The 23,451-nt window shown below is 37.3% G+C and overlaps 1 protein-coding gene across 1 annotated transcript in view; it reads left to right on the top strand.

Annotated features, from left to right (window-relative positions):
- LOC122794492 (ribonuclease Oy-like) overlaps positions 1 to 23,451 on the top strand; it is a 348,959-nt gene that overhangs the window by 288,391 nt on the left and 37,117 nt on the right. The gene's annotated exons all lie outside the window — the stretch shown is intronic.

The following is a 23,451-nucleotide window of genomic DNA, read 5'->3' as shown; positions in this document are numbered from 1 at the left end:
GTTTACATTTTTGATGTTGCTAACTGTGGTCTTGCTAACACCAAAATGTTCTGCCTTCTTTGTTTGGCTGCTGCTTTCCAGAAATGTAGAAGATCAACCTTTTCCTTTAATGTCAGCTCTTTGAGTTGTTTCCTTTGGGCCATCATGTCTTGATTAATTGTAAAATTTTTCCATAATTGTAAGATGTACCTACAATTCATACCAGTCCTTCACGTTGAAAAAATCTTCAACATGCAACATGTGATAAACAATAGGATGTTAGGCCTAATCCAACATGTGGTAATAATAAAACATGAAAAAAGAACTTGTACTAAAGAAAAAATAATACAACTAAGGGGCATAACCCACACATTCTACCCCTTGGTGTACAGTGGATTCAACTGGTCTGGTTATAGAGGGTAAATTAATATTGTGTGTCACAGTCCAAGTGGTCAAGATACAACTTGCAGATGTGGTCAATATAGACAGGTCAGTCTTACATTGAGTACATGTGGTGCATGTCCAGTCTATGAAAATTAGGTCAACATAAGGAGGTGGTCAATGTAGGGAGGTGGTCAACTATGGAGGTTCTACTGTATTCATATAAGCAAAATTTTTAGATAGGTATTGATGCAGATAGTAGTCAAAGGTAGAGGGATTGCTTGGATAGTATTTCTGTCCGAGTATGGGGTTTTATACTGCATTGTTTCGAGTGTTGATTTGATTAATCAGTGCACTAGGTTTTTGTGTTTAAGTTTCAGTTGTTTGGTGTCTGCCATGTTTATTTATAAGTCTATACAACATGAACATCTAACATTTTCTTTAATATCATATATAAATCTTCATGATTATAAGTTTGAATAGCTATACATAAACCATAACATAATATGAAGATCAAGTGTTTATCTATTAACATCAACAGACTAAATAATTATGTTAAAAGGACAGGTTTGTTTAAATATCTTAAATTTGCATAAACCACATTTAGTTTTTTTCATCACAAAACACTCCTTTTGAAAGAAGATATATACAGGCTGAATTCTAATAACTGTACAGAATTATTAGTAAGCTCTCATTATAAGCAGAAGAAGAGAGGAGTATCAATTCTGTTGAGAAATTTTATAATATCACCCAGAATTATTAATACATTCTATGATTCTACTAGTATGTTTTGTTTAGTGTCTCTAGAAATAAATAGAAATATTTATACATTAATTAATCTTTACTGGATACCTGGAATGGGGGGAGGGGCGCTAAAGAAGTAAACTATCAGTTTGAAGACATTATTCAATATTCTAAAGGGAGTATAATACTGGCAAGTGATTTTAATTGCATTGTGGGTGATAAAGATACTAATACGAATGGTAAATGCAAGAAATCTGCCACCTCAAGGGTTTTTTGAATTTTATTGATACAGCTGTTATTAAAGACATAAATAAATTTGTTGAGCTAAATTAATTTGTTTATACATACTATTCACACTGAAGTGCATCTCATTCTAGAATAGAGTATATATTTCAAATGACATAATAACAAAATTAGATAAAGTTATTGCTTGTCCACTGACTGATCACAATGCAATTATATTTGACTTGGAAACTATTCCAACATTCACTCTGCTTGTTACCAGAATACCTTCATATATAACTAATTTGAAAGATTTTAGAGAATTTTATACACGTGAGGTAAAACCCTCTCTAGATGTAAATTTTACTGATGATATATCTGAAATAATTGTATAAGATTATTTAAAGTCTTACATTTATAGTAGGAGTTTATCTTGGTTTATTAAAAAGAGGAAACAATGGCACAAAGATATATTGGAATTGAAAATGAAAGTTGATAAACTTATAATAGAAATACAAAATGGAAACACAGATTCGAAAGTAGAACTCAAACAAATAAATATATAGAAACATTTCATCATAAAACTATGATTAATCTTTAAAACATTAAGTTAAATTCTCATTTTATGAACCTTACTAATCAGAGAAGTTTAGCAAATAGAACAAAGAAAATTATTAAATCTAATCAAATAAAGTAACTTTACATTCCAAGCACAAAGAAAAAAGTTACAGATTTATTGAGTATCTTAGAGGCATTTAGGGTTCATTTCAATACAGTCAATTTATCTAATTCAGAAATAGCAACACCTTAAAAATAGTAAAATATTCCTTAGCAAATATATTGCTAACAAGCTAACACAGGAGCAAATAGAGTCTCTAGATAAACCAAGTACAAAGGCTGAAATGAAGACACAAATTAATAAACTTAAATCAAATAAAGCATCAGGTATAGATAACATATTGCCTGAAATGTATAAATTATTGCCAGGGGAAGCTTTAGCTTTGTTATTAAAAGTTTATACTTCAGTTAAAGAAAATAAAACTTTACCTTCTTTGTGGAAATATTCTTTAATATCTCCAATTTTAAAGACTGGTAAAAATGAAAAGTTATGTTCCTCATATAGACCCATATCCTTATTAAATGTAGATTATAAAATGTTTGTGGCAATATGTACTAATAGAATAAAACACTTTTTTGCCTTTTCTAATACATGAAGATCAAACAGATTTCAAAAAAGGGAAACATTCATATGATAATATTAAAATAATTCTTACATTAATTAAATGAATATAGATTTGCAAAAGCTTTTCTAAATTAATTAAATCATTATATGAAAACTCTCTAGCTTGTATTAAGTTAGGATCCCATAGGTCTAATTCTATTACAATTACTAACGGAACCAAGCAAGGTTGCCCTTAGCCTCTTTGTTGTTTGCTTTGTTAACAGAACCTTATATGAACTGTGTTAGACTTAACATAAATATCAAAGGTATACAGTTTACTAGAGGTTTAGAGATGAAACTTCAACTGTTTGTATGTAATATTCTGGTAACTTTAACTGACAACAATCACTCTTTGCAAGATTTGTTTAATATAATGGCAACATTTCAAAACATTTCTGGTCTACACTTTAATGAAAACAAAACCAAGATACTACCTATAAATTGCACTAAGAAGTCTATAAGCAAGAAATTCTCTAGATGCGTTGTTTCTGATGGCAGAATTACTTATCTAGATGTTTTGGTGACAGATTATCTGACTGAAACACTATTAATTAATTATACTAATATCTTATGTAAAAACAAATCACTTATGGCTAGTTGGAATATTTTTTTTCACTATGGAAGATAGCTTGTTTTTAATTAAAACAGTGTTTCTCCTAAAATACTGTATCTTATTCAAGCTTTACCTAGAATAAACCTAGAATTGCTTTAAATAATCATTTACTGTCTGGGATATTGGAGGAATTAATCTTCCTGGCACTGAAATATACACTCTGTCACCTGTTATTAAAATGTAACATTATGGATAAATTCAACATATTCATCTGTCTGGAAACAAATACATGAACAAATCTGGTTGGAATCAAATATATTGCTAAGTCAGCATTATTCACTAATTCTATCAAATTACTTATACTGGATGACAATGGATTATATTTTAGAGACTAAAAACAAACAAATATTATCCAAATATATAATTAATATTCTATATTTAAAATATTTGAACAAGAATCCTGATATAAAGGCTTGGTCTTTCCTGCTTTTTCCTATTGTTTATACTTATGAGAATATTCACAACAATGAATAAGCTTATCGCAAGAAACTTAATCTTCTGGCATCAGCTAACAGACTCTGGAAGAGTTCTCTCTATTAATCAATTAATGAATAAATATAATATAGAGAATGATTTTTGGTTAGCCTTACAAACCCTAAGAAAATATGTCATAAGTAAATTGGAGTTAATCCAATTATCAATTAGGCAGGATGTTTCAAACTTTATTATGCTTATTATATTTATAGCTAATCTACCAGTACAAGGAAATGGTTATCTGTCTAAATATATAGCATCACTAAAAATACAAAAATATATCATACAAAGAATTTATGGGACTATTTTGCAATAGTTAATGATCATCCTCCAACAGATAATGATAAAAAGGTATGTTATCAAAACAAACTACATTATCATTACAATATCAATTGTTTGCCTGGAAATTTATTCATACAAGTTATTTTATTGCTCATAAATTAGCAATGATTTTGGAAATGACAATGGATGTTGGAGATGTAAAATAAAATTGAAGGCAGACTGGCAATGCATGTTCATAGTTTAATGGAAAAGCTCACCAAGGCTCTGACACAACTTGCTGTGAGGGAAAGGTTAGTTTCTTTTGATTTCTTGTATTTTGTATTATTTTATTGCCTTCTATTTTGTATACTGTGGTTTGTTTTCTTTCACTGTGTTTTACTTGTAGGCTGCTTTGAAATGCATATTAAAACTTAGGAAGAGACCACAGCTGTGACTCTTGTGAGTCACACATTAGAACAGGTCAGTTAAGAAGTCACACAGATGTCAGAACAGGTCAGTTAAGGTTATTTATCTGTGAACTGAGGGGTGGAGCTAGGAAACAACCTTCTATTTAAGGTGTGAAATAAAACATTTCAAATCTTTACTGGAAAAGCTCACCAAGGTTCTGACACAACTTGATGTGAGGGAAAGGTTAGTTTGCTCTTGATTTCTTGTATTTTGTATTACTTTATTGCCTTCTCTTATTTTGTATACTGTGGTTTGTTTTCTTTATACTGTGTTTTACTTGTATTCTGCTTTGAATTGCATAATAAAACTTGGAAAGAGACCACAGCTATGACTCTTGTGATTCTCACCCTGTTGCTGTTGTATTCTTAAACACAACTGTCTTTCTAGTTGCCTGCCCTTATATTAATTTGATCACATATATTTTTCCCTCTCCCTTTTCACTGGCTGTTGTAAGCATAAAATTATAATTTTGTGAAATCGCTCCTCTTCGACTATTTAAATTTATTGGCCACCCCACTGTATTCCATAGAGCCAGAAAAAAAAGTGCCCACCCCTTTTCAATCTACCTTCTTCTTTTACTATTAGTGGCCTGCCACTTAGACAGCTGAAACTTTACCCCCTTTTCATATCTAACTGCTTAGTGCACACTGCAGTGTTTATAATATTAACCCATTTTTATCTTACTTTTAAACATCTATTGCAAAACCACCAGTTATTGGAGATCCCATATTCAGCCTGTTAGTAGTCATCTTGGGATTAGTGCTTCTGTTTTCTCCTGGTGAGAGAAGGAACACAGAACATTATTTCCTGGAGGCTGTTGATCACCAGAAAGCCTAATAACTGCTTTATAGGTGACAGCTTGGAATTTGTGCTTATATTCTGCTCCTGATAAGAGAAGGAGCAGAGTGCACTGATTTCTGACTATTTCTGGTTGGATAGTGAGTGTCTGTGCTTAATGTTCCTGATTGGTCTGGTTGCTATTCAAGGCATCTTCCAGGAAAAGGCAACAACTAGCCTACATACCCTTACATCATCTGGGACAATACTGTAGATCACTAAACAGGTTGTGGCCTTCTTCTCATCTTCTGGTGAGAGAAGAACCAAAGGAGCATTGTATCCCAGCAGAGTGAAGTTGTGGTGAGACCAGCACTAATAGTAGCTAAGCAGTAGCCATTTGTGTGACTCCCTTCTTTTCATCTTTGTTGACAAGCAAATTCTTTGTTTTCAGTAAGTACTGCTTGATTTGTTTCTAACTTCAGAATATCTGCCTAAATACTTCATCCTTAAATTTTCAGGGTCTACATATTAGTTTCCCCTCAAGTGTTTGGTCGTGCCCTGTACAGGCTCAGATACTTGAGTGACATTTTTCCTGTAAAAGCACAATTGAAATTTCTTGAATACCTAGTTGCACACAGGGCAACTAGTGTGCAGTGATAAGCACTGTCTCCAGAGTTGCAAACCGAATACTCCTGAAATTGCTTTATATTCTCACTCCAGCTATCTAATCAGTAAAAATGGTCTGTTGCCATGGATATGAACCTTCTCCTATCTCAATTACCAGCTTGGTGAATATGGGCATCCTGAGGCAATGTAGAAATTGCCTCATGTTTACTGACAACCAGAAAAAAAAAGAGAATTTCACTGCAAACCACATAGCACCAAGCAGTTTACTGACAACCAGTTAATTCTCAAATAAACTGATATGGTAGTGAAAGGTATTTACACAATGTCACTGGAGGTAAAGCTCTCACATAAAAGCACTCCTAATGTCAATAAGGTTGTCAGTAGTTCACACACTGCACCCATCACACAATTCAAAGCAGACATAAACACCCACATATGCTGAGGCACTTAAATGAAATCTTCCTAAACGACAAAGACCTCCTAGATAAAGTACACATAACAAATACCCTCAGCAGCCACAAATGCACTCTTTCAAAACAGCACCCACATCAGCACATAGAGCCACATCTCATGCAGCCTCGACTTCTAAGCCCATAAGCCAAGCCACCACACAATCCAACATTCTGGTCATTGGAGACTCCATCATGAGACACACTGATGTCCTTCCCACCAGGCTGAGTAAAGAGAAAGTCAAAGTCAATTGTTTATCAGGGGCTAGGATCCACCATATTACGCATGAACTCACGTCATTGGACCACAGGTACCAGTATGACTTAGTCATAGTCTATGTGAGAGTAAATGACCTGAGATATACCTCCCTAGACTATATTAAGAGAGACATCATAGAGCTCTCAGAATATGTGTCTCAGGCTGTTACAAGCCTAGCATTGAGCAACATTTTACCTTCTCCAAGATGATGCTGCAATACGAACAAAAGATGACTGACTTTAATATTTGCCTTAGTTTCTGGTGTCATTCTAAAGGGGTGCAATATTTGTCAGCTTGGAAGGTGATGGTGAACAGACCATGCTGCTTTGCCAGGGATGGTCCACACCTTTCCCCTGTAGGCTTTTGAATATTAGCTAAAACATTGTCTTCCCCCCATAATGCCTTTTTTAAGCAATGCCAAACTGAAAGTACTTCCAACATAGCAAATCAAAACCAAGAAAAACCTAAAGGTATAACTGTTCAATGCTAGGAGTCTAAACAAAAAACTCGACTCCCTAGAAGCTCTCTTCACCCTAGAGAATGCTGATGTCTGTGCAGTCACTGAGACATGGTTTAAAGCTGCGGACAGCACACCAATAATGCAAGGTTATAATGCCTTCCACACATTTAGACCAGCTACTACACAGACAGGGACTAAATGTGGAGATGTCTCTATTTACATCAAAAATAAATATACCTCAAGTCTGATCAAACAGGACAATGCACTTGAGCTGCTCCATATTCAAATCACCATAAGCAAATTCCAATATCACTTCCTTGCAAGCTATAAGCCTCCCCTCTATGACCCAGGAAACCCATACCATATATTTAAACTTATTAGAAACACTAACCATCCACCCCAATACCATATTCTTGGGTGACTTTAATTAACCCACTATTGACTGGGAATCGTATACAACACCAAACATACAGGCACAGAGATTCATGGATTTTGTAAACACAAACTCCCTGAACCAGATAGTCAACACACCAACCATGGGTGCAGCCATACTGGATCTGGCCCTCACTAATATGAGAGAGTACTGCACACCCCCTACTGTAATGTCTTCCCTGGTAAGGTCAGCCCACAAAATGGTCTCCTTTGAAGTAAAAATAAAACCTAGACCCCCCCCCCTCAGCTAAATCTGGAATATTCAGGAACTACTCTAAGGCTAACCTTCTGCTATTACGTGATAACTTGGCAAAATTTCAAGCCCCCATAAACCATGAGAGCACTGCTGCCTATGCAGAACTGTTCACAGAAACCTTGTACAAGCACATTAATAGCTGCATAGAGGCAGCTGTACCCACCAGGAAGAAGCACATAAGTAACTCAAAAAACAAGCCATCTTGGTGGAATCACAAAATCAATAGACTGTATAACAGAAGGAAGAAAATCAAGGGAAAAATTAGGAGGTGCAGCACCAAGCAGGATAAAAGCACTCTCATCAAACTAAAGAAACATCTCAGAGGACAAATAAAGTCTGCCACAGCCAAATGTGAGGTGAATCTGGCCTCCCAGACCAAGGACAAGCGCAAGGCATTGTCTAGCTATGTGTGCAACCTCAAAGCAATACACAATTGTGTGCAGAGCTCATTGTAAATGGAGCCACCTATACTGAGCCAGAAGATATAGCAAACCTACTGGCCAACAAATGCAGCTCCAACTTTACCCCTCTCTCCCCCTCAACCTTCCATCAGGAAATACCATCAAATATAACTTCCCCTGATATCACTAGGGAACAGGTCCTTAATGCTCACTCTAAGGCAAAAACACTGCATCAATGGGTCCAGACAATATCTCAGGATGCCTTCTAAATAGCATGAAACATGACCTATCAGGGCCTCTGGAACTGTTATTTAACTATAGCCTCCAAACAGACTTCACGCTGCATGAATGGAGAACAGCAACAGTCATCCCTCTGCACAAAGGTGGGCCATCTACAGACCCTGAAACTACAGACCCATAAGTCTCACTAATCTTATATGTAAAGCCATGGAAATAATTATCACAGAAATTATCAATAGTGATAAATTAAACCTTAGGACACTGGACCCAACCCGGTTTTGTTTTGTCAAGGGCAGATCATTCCTATTCAACCTGGTGAGCTTCTTTGAGGAGGTCACCAAAGCAGTGGATGAGGGCAAAATGGTTCACACTGCCTACTTTGACATGGCCAAGGCATTTGACACAATACCCCTCTCAGGTATTGCTGACAAACTCAAGGGATTAGGTACAAATTCGTACAGCACCCAGTGGATAGCCAACTGGCTCACAGACAAGACCCAGCAAATAAGAATTGGGGAGCCCCCCTCTACAAAGAGGCCAGTCACAAGTGTAGTCCCTCAGTGATCACTTCTTGGACCGCTCCTTTTTGGCATTTACTTCTCTAAAGTCATGGCCAATGTCAGTGGCCTCTGGCTGACTAAATTTGCAGATGATTGCAAATTAGGAGCTGTTATTGAATCCTACACTGACACAAACGTTCTCCAGGAGGGCTGGCACAGACAAACAACTAGTGTCATTGACTATAAATAAATGCCCTGAAATGCATAATAGTATCTTTTGGGAAATCATCCACCCTTGGTAACTATCATATAGACAACAAACCTCTTAGAGTAAACCCCGTAGTCAGGGACTTAGGGACACACATAGATAGTACTATAGCTTTTGACCATCACGTGTCTACAGTAGTGAGGAAAGCTTTCTGTGTTGCACAACTTATAAACAAAGGTATGGAATCTAAGTCCAAGGAAGTCATTGTTCCACTGTATTTGGCATTCTTCAGACCTATCATTGAGTACAATGCCCCCTTTGGTATGTACCTAACCAGACATATCCAACAAATGGAACATACACAAAGGTTCCTCACTAAAAGAATACAGGGCTTAAGTAAAATGTCCTATGCAGACCGCCTCAAGGCTCTATCCTTGTATTCTGTCTCCTACAGGCTTTTGAGGGGATATCTATGCCTGACATACAGGTCATTGTCAGATCCCACTCTGATAGACCTCCTGCATATCCACAAAACAAACAGCACCAGAATTACCCATTCTAAAGACTTAAACCTTGCCTGTGATATAAAAAGAACCTGCTGGAGAGACAGGCATGTATCCCAGAGATTACCCCATCTCTGGAACAGGCTCTATGTGAAACAGAGTTCCTCCCTAACCCAATTCAAGTACAACCTGACAACTGGATGGGGAACAGGAAATTCCTCCCTGGTTTGGTACCTATGTCTCTAATGGACACAGACAACCTGTAAATGGTTCACCTCCCAGGCCCTAACTTTTAAATGTTTCATCTCCTAAGCCCCTGCTTACACTTATCAAGGGTATCAAAACTTGTCAGAGATTTGGGATGTATGGCTAGGCTTAAAAAGGCCCTTCTGGTCATTAACCTAGTAACCATCTATGAAAACAGGCTGCAATATATCCTAACAAGTCAAGCGAGCCATATAAATGAAATGTGTTATGTATTTTGGCTAGACACCTTTGTAAATAGTTATGTTCTTTTATGTCACTTTTTATTAACTTATTGTTATACATTTTAACTTCTTCTTATTCTACTGTCCTTATTAGATTGATTAAATTATATAGTTTGCTATTTCCAATTGCTGTTTTAAAAGATATAATATTATTTGAAATGCAATAAAATATTTGAAGCAAAAAAATAAATAAATGAGAAAACTTTATAGCAAGCAAAGAAAACCACAAACCACAAAAATAGTACTATTAAGAAAAAATGTTTTCTTTACTTACAGTTAACTTTCTCCCCTCTCTTCCCCTTCCCAAAGCATTTTCCAAACATTAATGACAGGAAGTAAGGCATGTACTTTACAGTCCTCCACAAGTTCAACAAATTCTGAAAAAGTCCAATATTTCCAGATTTTCTTGTTCTCATATTTAACAAATATAATTATTGCATTGTAATCCCACATTAAGTTACTGGTTTTATTACTGTTCATCTCCATCTCCCAAATACTGTCTCCGTTTCATTTCCAATGTAATCTCAATTCTTCTAGTCAACTCTCATGGTGCCTTCCTTCTCTCCAACATTTTCCATTGAAACAGTGGAAAAGGTTTCATAGGTATAATCTCTGTGGTCTTTATTACCAGAAGAACAAGAAGCAGAATCTCCTTCTGTTTCACAGCTCACTTTTTGTTAGACAAACTTTTGTATTTCCTGCTTAGCATGTACTTCAGCAAAAAACTTCACTCCTGCGTCTCAACATTCCATGAATAGTGGAATGAATTTATTCCTCTTCTGCCTGGTGTACAATGAGTACTCTTTCTCCACAAACACTCTGCTATCTCCCACTTTTAGTATTATGTCGTTCTGCCACAATTTTGTCAGAATCAACTCCTTCCGCTGGTAGGATTTCATCTTTACTATTAAAGGTCTAGATTGCTTTCTCATAGCCAGATTTGGAGCATACACATGCTGTGCCCTTTAAACTAACAACTCCTACTGTGGAATACCAGTCCAGTTGCTTATTTGTGCTTTCATAAAATTAATGCAGTCTATTCCTTCCAGCTTCTCTGGTAGAACCGAAAAATCTCAGGTTTTCCCTACATGCTCTGTCCTCTAATTCTATTATTTTTTGAAACATCTCTTCCTGAGCAGTTTCATACTGAACCAGCTTTTTCTTCATTTTAACCTCTGATTTTTTGCAGCCTTATCACCTCATCTGATTATCTGTTTAAAGCTTCTTCCATTTTTCCAGCCTTTTTTTGTTTGTGTTCATATACTTCATCAGTGGTTCATTTATTTTAACCAGGTCTGTGTGCAGTTGTCTTTTATCATCCTGTAGGTTACTGGAAGTCATGTCTGGAGGTTGCATTGCTTTTTGCAGAACTTTCCCCAGTCAGTGTTTCTTTCTCACTTTTTGTAGCTGATTTTTTTTCCAAGTGCTCTGTATTTCTTTTTTCCTGGCATCCAGGCAGTACACCTACTAACCGGTTACTGAAATTTACCCATAGACACAAACATCTACTGGACTTCTCTGTTGAATTTCTGTTTTCACATTAGGAGAATGAGTCAAGCTGTTACTCAATGTGCAGCCATCTTGGAAGTCCCGTGTGGTTTTATGGTTGATCACTATTTTTTGCTTTACTGATGCCCATAAAGACAGTGTCTGAGAGTTCATCCTTTATCCACATCTTAAAGCATCCAGAGAGCTGTAGTGATACCTTTTCCTGTCCAGAATCCATGCTCATGTCTGGAAATATTTTTGTATTGTTTGTTAACAGATGCTGTTTTACTTATGAACATTTTTCTCTCAGACTTTTTCAAGTACTGAGAGTATAAACAGGGAGCTCAGGTCTGAGGTTGAGTTTTTGTTTTGCAGACTTTCTCTTTTCCATATGTAGAACAGACCTTTTGTGTTATTGATATTTTGAAAATGTAGATAAAAAGTCTTTTGGCTTTTCCCTGTTAGAGGTCGCCACAGTGGAACTCCTGTCCTCTAATGATTGTCAGTGGATTTTTACAGTGCCAAGTTGCCAGCCCGACGCCCAACCTTCAAAGAAGGCACGCCCATTCATGCACGCACCTACCTGCATGTTTTTAATGTCACTCGACCATGGGGAGGACATGCAGACTCCACAGAGAAGGTGCTCCAGCCAAGAATCGAATGGGCGAACCTCTTGCTGTGAGGCAACAACACTAACCGCTGCACCACCATGGCCTAGTTTGAAAATGTAGATGAAGGTGTTATAATTTGATCTCTGCATATTTTAACAAATCAAGAATTGAAACCATTTGACTCTGTGAAAGTGTCTGCTTAGAATTTTATCAGTGGGGTCAGAGATTTCATACATTTGATTTTTCCTGAGGTAAAAGGGTTGGAGGAAGTGAAACATGGATGATACTGTAGTGGGTTAATGGTTAGGGAAAGACAGACTTATGATAATTTGGAGGATTCTCAGAGGAAGTCTTCAAGAGCGAGCATCCATTTTTATAATTGCAATTGCAATTGAAAAGAGGGGGCAATCTGCTTGTAAGGGCAGTTACTTCTTTCAAGAAGTTAGGACAGATAAGTAAGGAAGAGAAATTTGTCCCAGAAGATTGTTCCTTGGATGGGTTTCTCTAAAAGATAAATCTATCTCTGTCAACTTGAAGGGACACTGTTTTGAATGCATACTTGATCTCTAGGTTTAAGATGGGCATGATGTTCTTTAGTTATCTATGTATTTTTCTTAGCCTTACCTAAACTGGTGATGCCTGGAAAAAAGTAGCCGTGTAAGGAGATACAAATGGAGGTTATGAAGTTAACTACATTGCTGAAATTTTTAGAAAGGTAAACTGGTAACCAGTCTGATGAAGCATTTGTTAATCTAATGTAAAAGCACTTACCTGTGTAGTGTCATTGAATAAACCGTTTTTTAAGTTTGGTTTGCCTTCAGATGCCATGCAGATTGCAGTAAGTTATATTGTTTGATTAATTTGCTTCTTTACCTGCGACTATATCCGACAGGTCAGATATATTTTTTTATCTAACCAGTCAATACAGCTGAATGAGTGAGACTTTAGTTATCTGATTTTCTCTGGAGCTTTGGTCTGAAAAAATAAGGTTTAATGTAAGTCTGGAAGGAACTTGTGGAATGCTGAAGTTTATTGGGGAATGGTCTTTAAGGGATTGTGGTTAAATTGGATGGAGGATTTTTTGTTGTGTATCTTTGTTATTATCAGCTGAAGGAGGGAGTTGGCATTGGTGAAAGGTTCTGGCCTGGTAGTCTCTGTTACCATTTGGAAAAAGACCTAGATCTGCAAGGGTACCTTTTTCTTTTTGTTTGTTTTATGGGGTAAAATGGCAGAGCATTTCAAGGTAGTTCAATATCTATCAAATTATACCTTTGTCCATAATCTAAAAAATACCATTAGGAGTTGGTAAAAAAAGGCACAAGATAAAATGACTGTACAACAGAATGAAATCACAGTATAAAGTCATTTTAGAGTATGTGGAAAAAAAGACAGCACTGCTGACTGATATACTGAAATGACTATTTAAAAAATCAAATTGTTTTCTTCTGGGTACGGTATGAATTAGGGCCTCAGTGTAAACTGGCAACGTATAGTGTCATCCAAACATGGGCCACCGACTGTGTTTCCTAAGAGCACTGTATTAAATGTCCAAATTAAGTGCCTGGCCCTGGATACATACAAGAAGACCAAAGGAAGCAAGTCAGTAAATAACCATGTAAGACACAAATAGTTTTAAAAACAAAGGTCGCACAAGCATGTATATTGGCAGGGCCAATAATCAGTGAGAACCACCTAGCACCCAATGATATGTGTGTGCATTGTACAACTAGGTATGAAATGGAACAATAGTATAAGCCATGCAAAAAGCATTATAAATCAATGGAAAAGTGAGCAGACTAAAATGTGTTAAGACTGAGTTAAAACAGTGAATAACTCAAAACAGCCATCAGTAAACAAAGGCCAAAATGAGTCTCCAAAACCCACCAAGCAAAACTCTCTGCACAGATAAATAACAAATACTTATGCAAATATTAGGTTCATAACCAATAAGGCTATAGTTCAAAGCAATAAGCCTGCTGGAAAATATTGCAGGAAAACCAGAAAAAAACTGCAATGCAACTGCAGTCCAACTGAGCAAGCATGTCAACAGCCCAAATGGGAGTGAATCCTTCCATATATGTGGTGTTCTTGTACAGCATGCATTCCACATGCAGACAATATTGTCTGGTCAGTTTTACCCAGGATTCAGGATCTCTGAGACATTATAGTTATGACATACAACAGTCTGCATTCACTTGTGTTTAGTTGTACTCTGTAAATATTGTGACATTTCAAAAACACACATGCCTTGCCTATCAGCTTCCAGAAGTTTTTTTTTTTTTTTATCCCCATTGTGGGCCAGTAATGCTTTGGAGGTTGGGCAACCAAGTTGTTTGCATGTGTTTTGTCAGGCATATTTCATATATTTTGATTCCATAGCAGCATTTGTCAATATCTCATATACATGTGCATATGTTCTTACAGGGGTGAGCCTATTTCTGTGCATGGTATTTTGGCTGAGTAAGATGATGCAGGAACTCCATTTTGAAATGCAGTTGTTCCTGTTATGCACTAGGTCAGGGTTTCGTACATGGATCTTGGTCAAGAATTATGGCAATGACTGGTTTACAGGGTCCTGAGTCTGACAGCGATGGGTCCCCACCAAGAAGACCAGAGAACAGACCAACAACAGCCATTAGCCATTAGCTTCATATGCTGTAACATCTTCACTTCTCTGCACTATCAAAAAAAAAAAACTAAAGATATCCTCTTAAAATATACAGTGTACTTTCCTAAAACCCACAGGAGAGAAAAATGCAAAACCTTTCATGCACATCATCAATCTATCCATAACATCGGGTATTGCACTTCCTGCTTTCAAGCACTCTATCATTGTAACCCTTCAGAAAATGTCTACTCCTACAGCTATAAAGACTATCATCTAGATGATTATACAGTGATATTATATAACTTAAAAGATTTCATTTGTACTACATGTAATTGAGCTTTTTTCCCTGGGCCTATGCTGAAAATGGGCCTTTGTGCCCAGATGGACTTTTCTAGTCAACGAATCTAAAATACAAATAAATAATTAAATAAATAACAGACTCATTACAAATCTCTGCCCCATTACCGAAATATTTGAAAAAAAAACTGGTGTACAAACAACTACTTAAACTTGTTAACAATTACAAAAGTAAAGAAAGAAAAAGCCCTGTTCCTGAGTGATGGAACAAATACACAATAGTCCAATCAAAAACAAAAATATGTTCCAAACACTGAACCACCACAAAGGAGCTCAAATTCAAGTATCTAAACACTGAACCACCACAAAGGAGCTCAAATCCAAGTAACTTGGATTTGAGCTCCTTTGTGGTGGTTACTTGGATTTGAGCTCCTTTGTGGTGGTTCAGTGTTTGGATACTTGGATTTGAGCTCCTTTGTGGTGGCTCAGTGTTTGGATACTTGGATTTGAGCTCCTTTGTGGTGGTTCAGTGTTTGGATACTTGGATTTGAGCTCCTTTGTGGTGGTTCAGTGTTTGGATACTTGGATTTGAGCTCCTTTGTGGTGGCTCAGTGTTTGGATACTTGGATTTGAGCTCCTTTGTGGTGGTTCAGTGTTTGGATACTTGGATTTGAGCTCCTTTGTGGTGGTTCAGTGTTTGGAACATATTTTTGTTTTTGATGTTAACAATTACAGTTTTCTCGTTGACTAACCACAAAACAGCTTCTGAAATACATTCAGCACTACAACAGCCCCACTTATTGCCCCTGATGTGATTTAGCAATATGAATGACAGCCTCATTACTGCACATGTTCCTTGACATGACTAGGGCCTTTCAGACAAGATATCATGACCTGCTATGTAATATGATTGCCAAGCTCCACTTTGGTGATAATACAATTACATGATTTACAAACTATAGAATATATTGTTTCAGGATTATGCCAATAACTCGTTATCTGACAGCGTACTTAACAATATTACCACCCAGATCTGTTCTGGCTCCCCTGTTATTCTTCCTTTTCATCGATGATCTCACAATACACCAATCCCAAACTTAATGTAGTCATGTATGCCAATGACATCTTGCTTATAGAAAGTAGTAAAATAGTGGAGAGCATCCAGAAAAAAAACTTCAAGAAGACATTTCTCATTTCTGTACTTGGGCAACTGAAAATAGTGTATTGATTAACCCCAGCAAAACTAATGCCATGCAGTTCTCTATACCCCATACACTACCGGCCCTATAAGTTATTATTCTACAAGATAATACTAATATTCTTATTCCTAATGTAATGAAATAAAAATACTTACGACTCACCGTAGATACAACCCTAAATATTAAAAACCACACCGATAAAGTAGAGACCCAACTTAAACTTTGCTATAAGATTTCAAACCTTCTCAGTCCTGGTGCTTATTTTGCTATCACAGGAATTGCCTTAGTTCTTAAACTCAAGTATGGCCTGCTACTGCTGTTCCTCCTCCATTCATCCTACAAAACACAGAAACTACAAGCTATTGAAACAAAACTGACAGATCACCATATGCACCGCTGTTATATCTTACAGAACTTCAGATGGCTGTTAATAACCAACCGATCTACACTTCTCCTTGGCAACCACCTATTCAAAACCACAAAGTTGGGCTACTGATCCCCACTGAAACAAAACTACATATAAAAGAAACAGAGTTACTCCCTGAGGCTAAGTCAGGAAGACAGCATTGCCTTATCTACACCTTGATTCAAACCTGTGACAGGTAAAATTGTTATCTCAAGAAATGACCCTGCCACTTGGAACCAGCTGCCTAACAATGTAAACATCAGCAGTCTTCAATGGAATTCAAAAACACATTAAAGAAAACAAGAACGCATGTACTTGCCTTCAAGGTCATGGTTAAAACAATCTCAGTCTGCATTCTAGCATGCATTTTCCTTATAACTTGGAAAGGGGAGGCTTCCTTCTTGTTTGTAATTTTGTAAAATCCATTATGTTAACAATTGCTAAATTCCATTTCTAAAAGCAATTTGTTTAATATTTCTTATACATCTTTCCACCCTATTAGTATATACAGCTTGTCACCCATTAGTTGTCTCTGTGCAATATTCACTGTACACTGTTGTGTATGATTTGCACTTGATGTTATTTATTCTCCTTCTATATGATGTGCATTTGATATCTTTTGCATTATATTTCTATACTCTATCAGGAGTTTTACTTGTTGCAACTTCACTTACCCAGTTAACAAAGGAATAAATAAAATAAATAAATAAATGGTTTTGTAATGGAGTCCATTGAGGTTACCCACATTACCAAGGTTACGTGTAATGTGGGTCTCATATCTTACCTAACCTATCTCAGCCAACCTCTCAGTGCAAACCACCCACCCCATTTCATATAACTAACCCAATCTCCATGATGTATGCATATTCCTCAACCTGCATATCACACAGTCTCTGCCCCCTCAATAATAGTATGCTCTTCACCTACAAACTCTTACCTAACCCCAAAAATGCTACTCACATTTATATTAGCCACATCTTCATAAAGCTTACACCCCATAGATTACATACCAAGCAACTCAAATACCTCTTCTGCCATCTCATCTCTATCCTTCTCTCCGGTGACATTCACCCAAACCCTGGCCCTTCTCCCCCACACATCTCAACCTCCCAATCCTATCCTCCTCCTACAACTGGTAAACCTCTTTGTTTCTCAGCTCTAAATGCTCAGAGCATATGCAACAAAATTCCTAACCTCCATGCCTGGCTTCTCCATAACCAACCCGATATTCTGGCCATCTCAAAAACCTGGCTATAACCCCATATAAAAGACTCTGAGCTAACACCACCCAACTACTCCATAATTAGGAAAGATAAAACACATAAAAAAGCAGGGTAAGTCGCTCACCTCTACTCATCATCTCACTTAGTTACCCCCTATACCAAATCTATTCCCAAATTTGGCAAAGCAGAACTAATTCCAGCCCTACTTCATATAAACAAATATAAACTTATATGCATAGTCTCCCTTTATATCCCTCCTGGAGACAATATCTCAGTCCTTGAAGATATTCTTTCCTGGTTCTCTAACAACATCACTAATGAAACTATAATCCTGGGTGATGTTAATATTAAATGGTCAGCAATTCAGTCTCCTACAAACTCAATTAATATAAACTTGTACAACTTCACTCAGCGTATTAACTCAACAACTATGCCTTCCAATAATTTCCTTACTAGAAGCACGATGGACTGGATTCTAGTTTCTCATCCACATTACATCTTTGATAGTGGCACTCTGACTGACCCATTAGGCGACCACTTCCCCACTTTTGCCCACCGTCTTCCCTCCTCTATTCAACTAACTCATATCTACACTTTCACTCGCTGTCTAAAAAACTTTAATCCTAGCACATTCTCAAATGCACTAAAAAAATGAACTGGAACCAAATAAAAACCCTTCCCTTAGAAAATGCTGTTACCTACTTTAACTAAACTTTCCTCAACTTGCTTGATTCCTTTGTCCCTCTGGAAACAAAATGCATAAGAAGCAATCCTGTATATTGGCTAACCAAAAATACCTTACTAGCCATGCGATTCTGGAATAAAGTCTGGAAACGCTACTCCAAAAATAAAAATATCACCACCCTTAATGAATTTAAAACACTTCATAACAAAGTAAAAAAAAACGTATTATCTCAGACTGCAAAGCCTACTTCTTTACACTCCAAACCAACCATAACACCAACCCCAAAGAATTCTGGCTTGGAATCTCCACCCTTCTCAACCCTGGAAAAAAAGAAAACCCATGCTCTGATCCAGATGCCTCTGACTTGGACTTAGCCACCTAATTTAACACTTTCTTTATCGAGTCCATAAGTAAACTTACATCATTTACAGCAAACTTACATCCTTCACTTCCCATTCGGCTTCCCCACCCTTATTTCCACCTATCCCTCTCTCCCCTAGCATCTCCTGTTCCCAACCTCCTCCTTTCTCCTTCAATCCCATCCCTACAGCCACCATAAAAAATTTCTACTAACATTGAAACCCGGCTCCAGTGCCCCTGATGATATACTCTCATATTTCTTAAAAGTTGCGGCAGAAGGCATAGCTCTTCCCATCTGCATTCTTATAAATCAATCTATTGCTGAATGTCATATTCCCCAGCTCTGGAAAAAGGCCTTTATTATTCCATTCCATAAAAGTGGTAATAACAATAATATCACAAACTTTCGGCCTATCGCTATATTATCCCCCATTTCTAAACTTCTCGAAAAATGCATCCATCTACAACTTCCACCTTACCTCATAAACAACCAACTTCTAACCCCTACTCAACATGGTTTCAGACCCAGCCACAGAACTACCACAGCTCTCCTCTCCTTCCTAGAAACAGTTAATAAGGCCCGTGAATCTGGCCACATCATGTCCACTCTCCTCCTTGACCTCTCTAAGGCATGCAACACTATCTTTCATAACCTTCTTTTCACTAAACTCTCCAAACTAAATCTATCCCACTCCTCTATTAACTGGTTTACCAGTTACCTCTCAAACAGGCAACAAGCAGTCAGATGGAAAAAAGCCACCTCCCCTTTTCTCAATACTCCCATAGGTGTCCCCCAGGGTTCAGTTTTAGGCTCCCTTCTATTCAATATATTCATAAACGATTTCTACCAAGCCATCCCAAATGCCAACCTTGTCCAATATGCCAACGATTCAATAATAATCTGCTCTGCCTCTTCTATACACACCCTAGGTAAATTAACTCAAGATGCCTTCTCCTCCACTAAGCAATGGATGATTGACAACCATCCAGCACTCAATGCTACTAAAACTAAACTCATGATATGTACTGCTTCCAAAACCACCACCCTAGATAAAACCTCATTCTCAGTCACCAGTCAAAATAATACTCGTCTTGAAATAGTCTCTAGTGCTAAACTAGCAGAAGTCCTGATCGATGACCAGCTAAAGTTTGATAATCATCTACAAGTAAATATCCAAAAAACCACACACAAAAAAATAGGCATGCTTTACCGCCACAACTGTTACATCTCTCCCTCTACTAGGCTCACCCTCTCCAACACTTACCTTATCCCATCCCTCCTATACGGTGCCTCTAACCTTACTAACCTGCAATCCTCCCTCATGACTAAACTCTCCTCTTGCTATAATAAACTAACAAATTTCCAACCGGCCATAGCTCCACTTCCCATCACTGCACTGTCCTACACCAACTGAATTGGCTTGAGCTGTCCAATTACCTCATCTGTATTCAACTTTTGAGATCTAATTCCCAAAATTTAATTGAACTGCATAAATCTGCCCATCCACCAGGCAAACATCTAATGTCCTTCTCTCTAGCACACCACTGGAATTCCCTCCCACCTCTCATCCACACCACCAGCAGCTTCTCTTCATTCAAAACCTTACTTCACACACACCTAACTTCATTATGGGAATGCTCTTGCTCCCACCCCACATAATCTCCCTACTATAGCTACTCTCTATAAGCTATAATTCACAATAGCCTCCCATTGTTTTGTACCCCTAATAAACTCTGGGAATTAGCATAACTCCTAGAATGGTACAATTCAGTAGCTTAGAAATTAACTGCATGAATTAGCATAACTGTTAAAAAAATTAGACTGTTTCTGTTATTGCATTGTGCTAATATGTTAAACTGTTAAAAACTTTGACTGTTTATAAATATTACTCTTATTGCATTGTACTAATATGTCCACTCTACTAATATGTGTTTTTTGTTTGTTTAATTTTGCTTCATTTATGCACATCACATTTCCCTAATAACTTACGCTTATGTTAAATCTGTCATTTGTAATTTTCTGGAGGTTTTCTTCCCAAGACTCCATTGAAAACAGGCTCCTTGTGGCCCAATGGACTATCCTGGCAAACAAACTATAAATAAATAAATAAGTGTGAGCCTGCTCTCAGTTGGGGTGATGTTGCATCCAGGAATAAGCAACCCGTAGATCTCAGGTTTTGTTACCTCTGCGGAACACAATCATTGTTAGGGCCATGATGTAGATACCACTGACCACACAATTATTTTGAAATTACAGCCTTGGATGGCCAAGACAGTGATCACCATGACATGGCACATTCATCAACTGCAACTGAGGCCACCTTTCTGGGGTCAGTTTATGGCTATTTCTCTGGTCACCATGCCTATGGCCATGCCTATACATGCGGATGCCCATCACGTATGCATTACAGAGTAGCAATTGGTGTTGGCATCACTGTTGAAGTACTTTGGGAGGCATGTTTCATGCAGACAGCATGGTGTCAACATAAGTGCATGACGTAGGTGCTATGTCGCACTGAATGTGCTTTTGCACATTTAGGTTACAAACTTCACAACTTGAGTAGTTCACCCAGCATGTTTTAAAAGTGGCATATACCATGGCTCAATTTCCTGAAAAGTTTCATTATCTTGTGGCTGAACTGACAAACATAAGAAGGATGTCTATACATATGGTGGATGAGGTCGATGTCATTCAAAACCCAGCTAATGTGAGCCATGACACTTTAACTGTGTCTGGTCACATAGCAGTCATTGCGTGTGATATCTAGAATTCTTCACCATGTGGGTGGTATGAGATGTGCCTTTCTAGACTATGTAGTGGCCACTGTAGAATTGGGCACACATGCCCTTGTGCCAAAATTCACATCTGTAATTGTTGATGTCATCAGCAGATCTACAACCATCAGTAATCTAAGTGCCCATGTGAGTAAGACCATTCAGCTGCAAGTAATGTCTCAAATCACTGTTTCAAGGCACACAGTTGGTCCTGCACTGGTGTCAGTACCTGTTACTGTTGTTACTGGTGCTGATGCTCCTGGCATTTCTGGTGGCAGGATTGTAGAATACCATTCATACCATGCCACTAGGGTCTGATCAAAACCTATATCATCAAGAAGCATTTGTCCCTGCCCTCACCCAAGTTACTCATGCATAATATGTACGTCTTAAACTATGCAGTCATCAGTGTATGCAGGTTGCTCACCCAACATCTGCCTGCCATGATTATGTCTGTTTAGCTCACTGTGTGTTGAACAAAGTATGATGTTAGGGATGAGACTATGAACAGACATAACTAATGTCTCTGGTTTTCCTGACACCATCTTCCTACATCTCTTCCGGTGTGTGTACTGTAAACATGACGCCTCAAGCACTGAACACATTTATCCATTACTGTTGTTTTCCTTTAGGTGCTCCATTTGTGCTTGCTTGGTTTGCATACTTGCAAGCATATTAGCTTGATACTGTGTTTCCCTGGATTTGTTTACTAGCTAGATGCAATAGCAATGTGTGTGCTGTGTCAAACTATTCTATCTTTTGATTCAAAGAGAAAATAATGAGGCATAGTTTTAAGTGATTTTTTCTGACTTGGATTAAACTTTACAATGAGAAAAATAAGGTTGGGGGTATAAGGGCAGTGAAGGGCCCTGGATACTCTCCCAATGTTTTTAATGTTTTCATTGCATGAATGACTGTTAAGGGGGAAAGATTATTTTGGTGACTTGTGTAGTGGTATGCGTGAATTGTGTGTGTGTGTATGTGTGTGTTGGTGTGTGCATGTGTGTGTGTGTGTTTGTTTTTTATTGGTACTGATAAGGAAAAAGCATAAAGAGCATTTAGTAACCTAATTTATAGGATTGGGGTTAGGGGCAATGGTAGGATTAGGTTTAGGGTTACGGATAGGATTAGAGTTAAATAAGTAAAGCAGTTTGGGGTGAAGCATTATGGCTCTGTAATTTGTAAAGAAAAGGAATAATGGCTGTGAAGTAATTATGAACTCTGAATAACACTTATAATAGCAAATGTTAATGCCGTAAAGTAGGTATTATGATTTAAAGAAGTGTCTACAAGGAACTTTTGACAGTTACTCATATGTTGAAATAGCATACTTGAATATAACTAACAAATGGTCCACATTATAAAATATATGCTTTATAACTGCAAGAAGTAAACATAGCCTGTTGCCAGTTTCACTGGATGAAATCATCTAACTGTATAGATTAGTGCATAAATCAGTATCTATATTACGAAAATAAAGCATGACATTTTTCAAGTAGTTTGCATGAAATATATACTTTAAAACAAACCCAAGAATATTCAAATATTTAAGTAACAGGGAATATAAGCCTTACTACCACTGGATAAGCTTTTAAGAGTCTAAAACAGTCTATATCCACATCAACAAATATGCTATTGTTTTCAGAGATCAATGAATTTTCCATTTATGGAACAAAATGTGTGCATGTCTGGCTGTATCACAGCAAGTGTGTGTGTGTGTGTGTGTGTGTGTGTGTGTGTGTGTGTGTGTGTATGTTCTTAAAACGCGTTACATTGTTTTACTTGCACCATTTACAATATACTGATTTTCGCATTTGTTGTTCCCTGTCTAAAAC

The sequence above is a fragment of the Protopterus annectens genome, chromosome 1.part0, assembly GCF_019279795.1.
Source record: "Protopterus annectens isolate FY-2018-M chromosome 1.part0, PAN1.0, whole genome shotgun sequence".
NCBI lineage: Eukaryota > Metazoa > Chordata > Ceratodontiformes > Protopteridae > Protopterus > Protopterus annectens.
The sequence above is the reverse complement of the archived record's forward strand: the minus strand, read 5'-3'. Positions and strand labels throughout refer to the sequence as shown.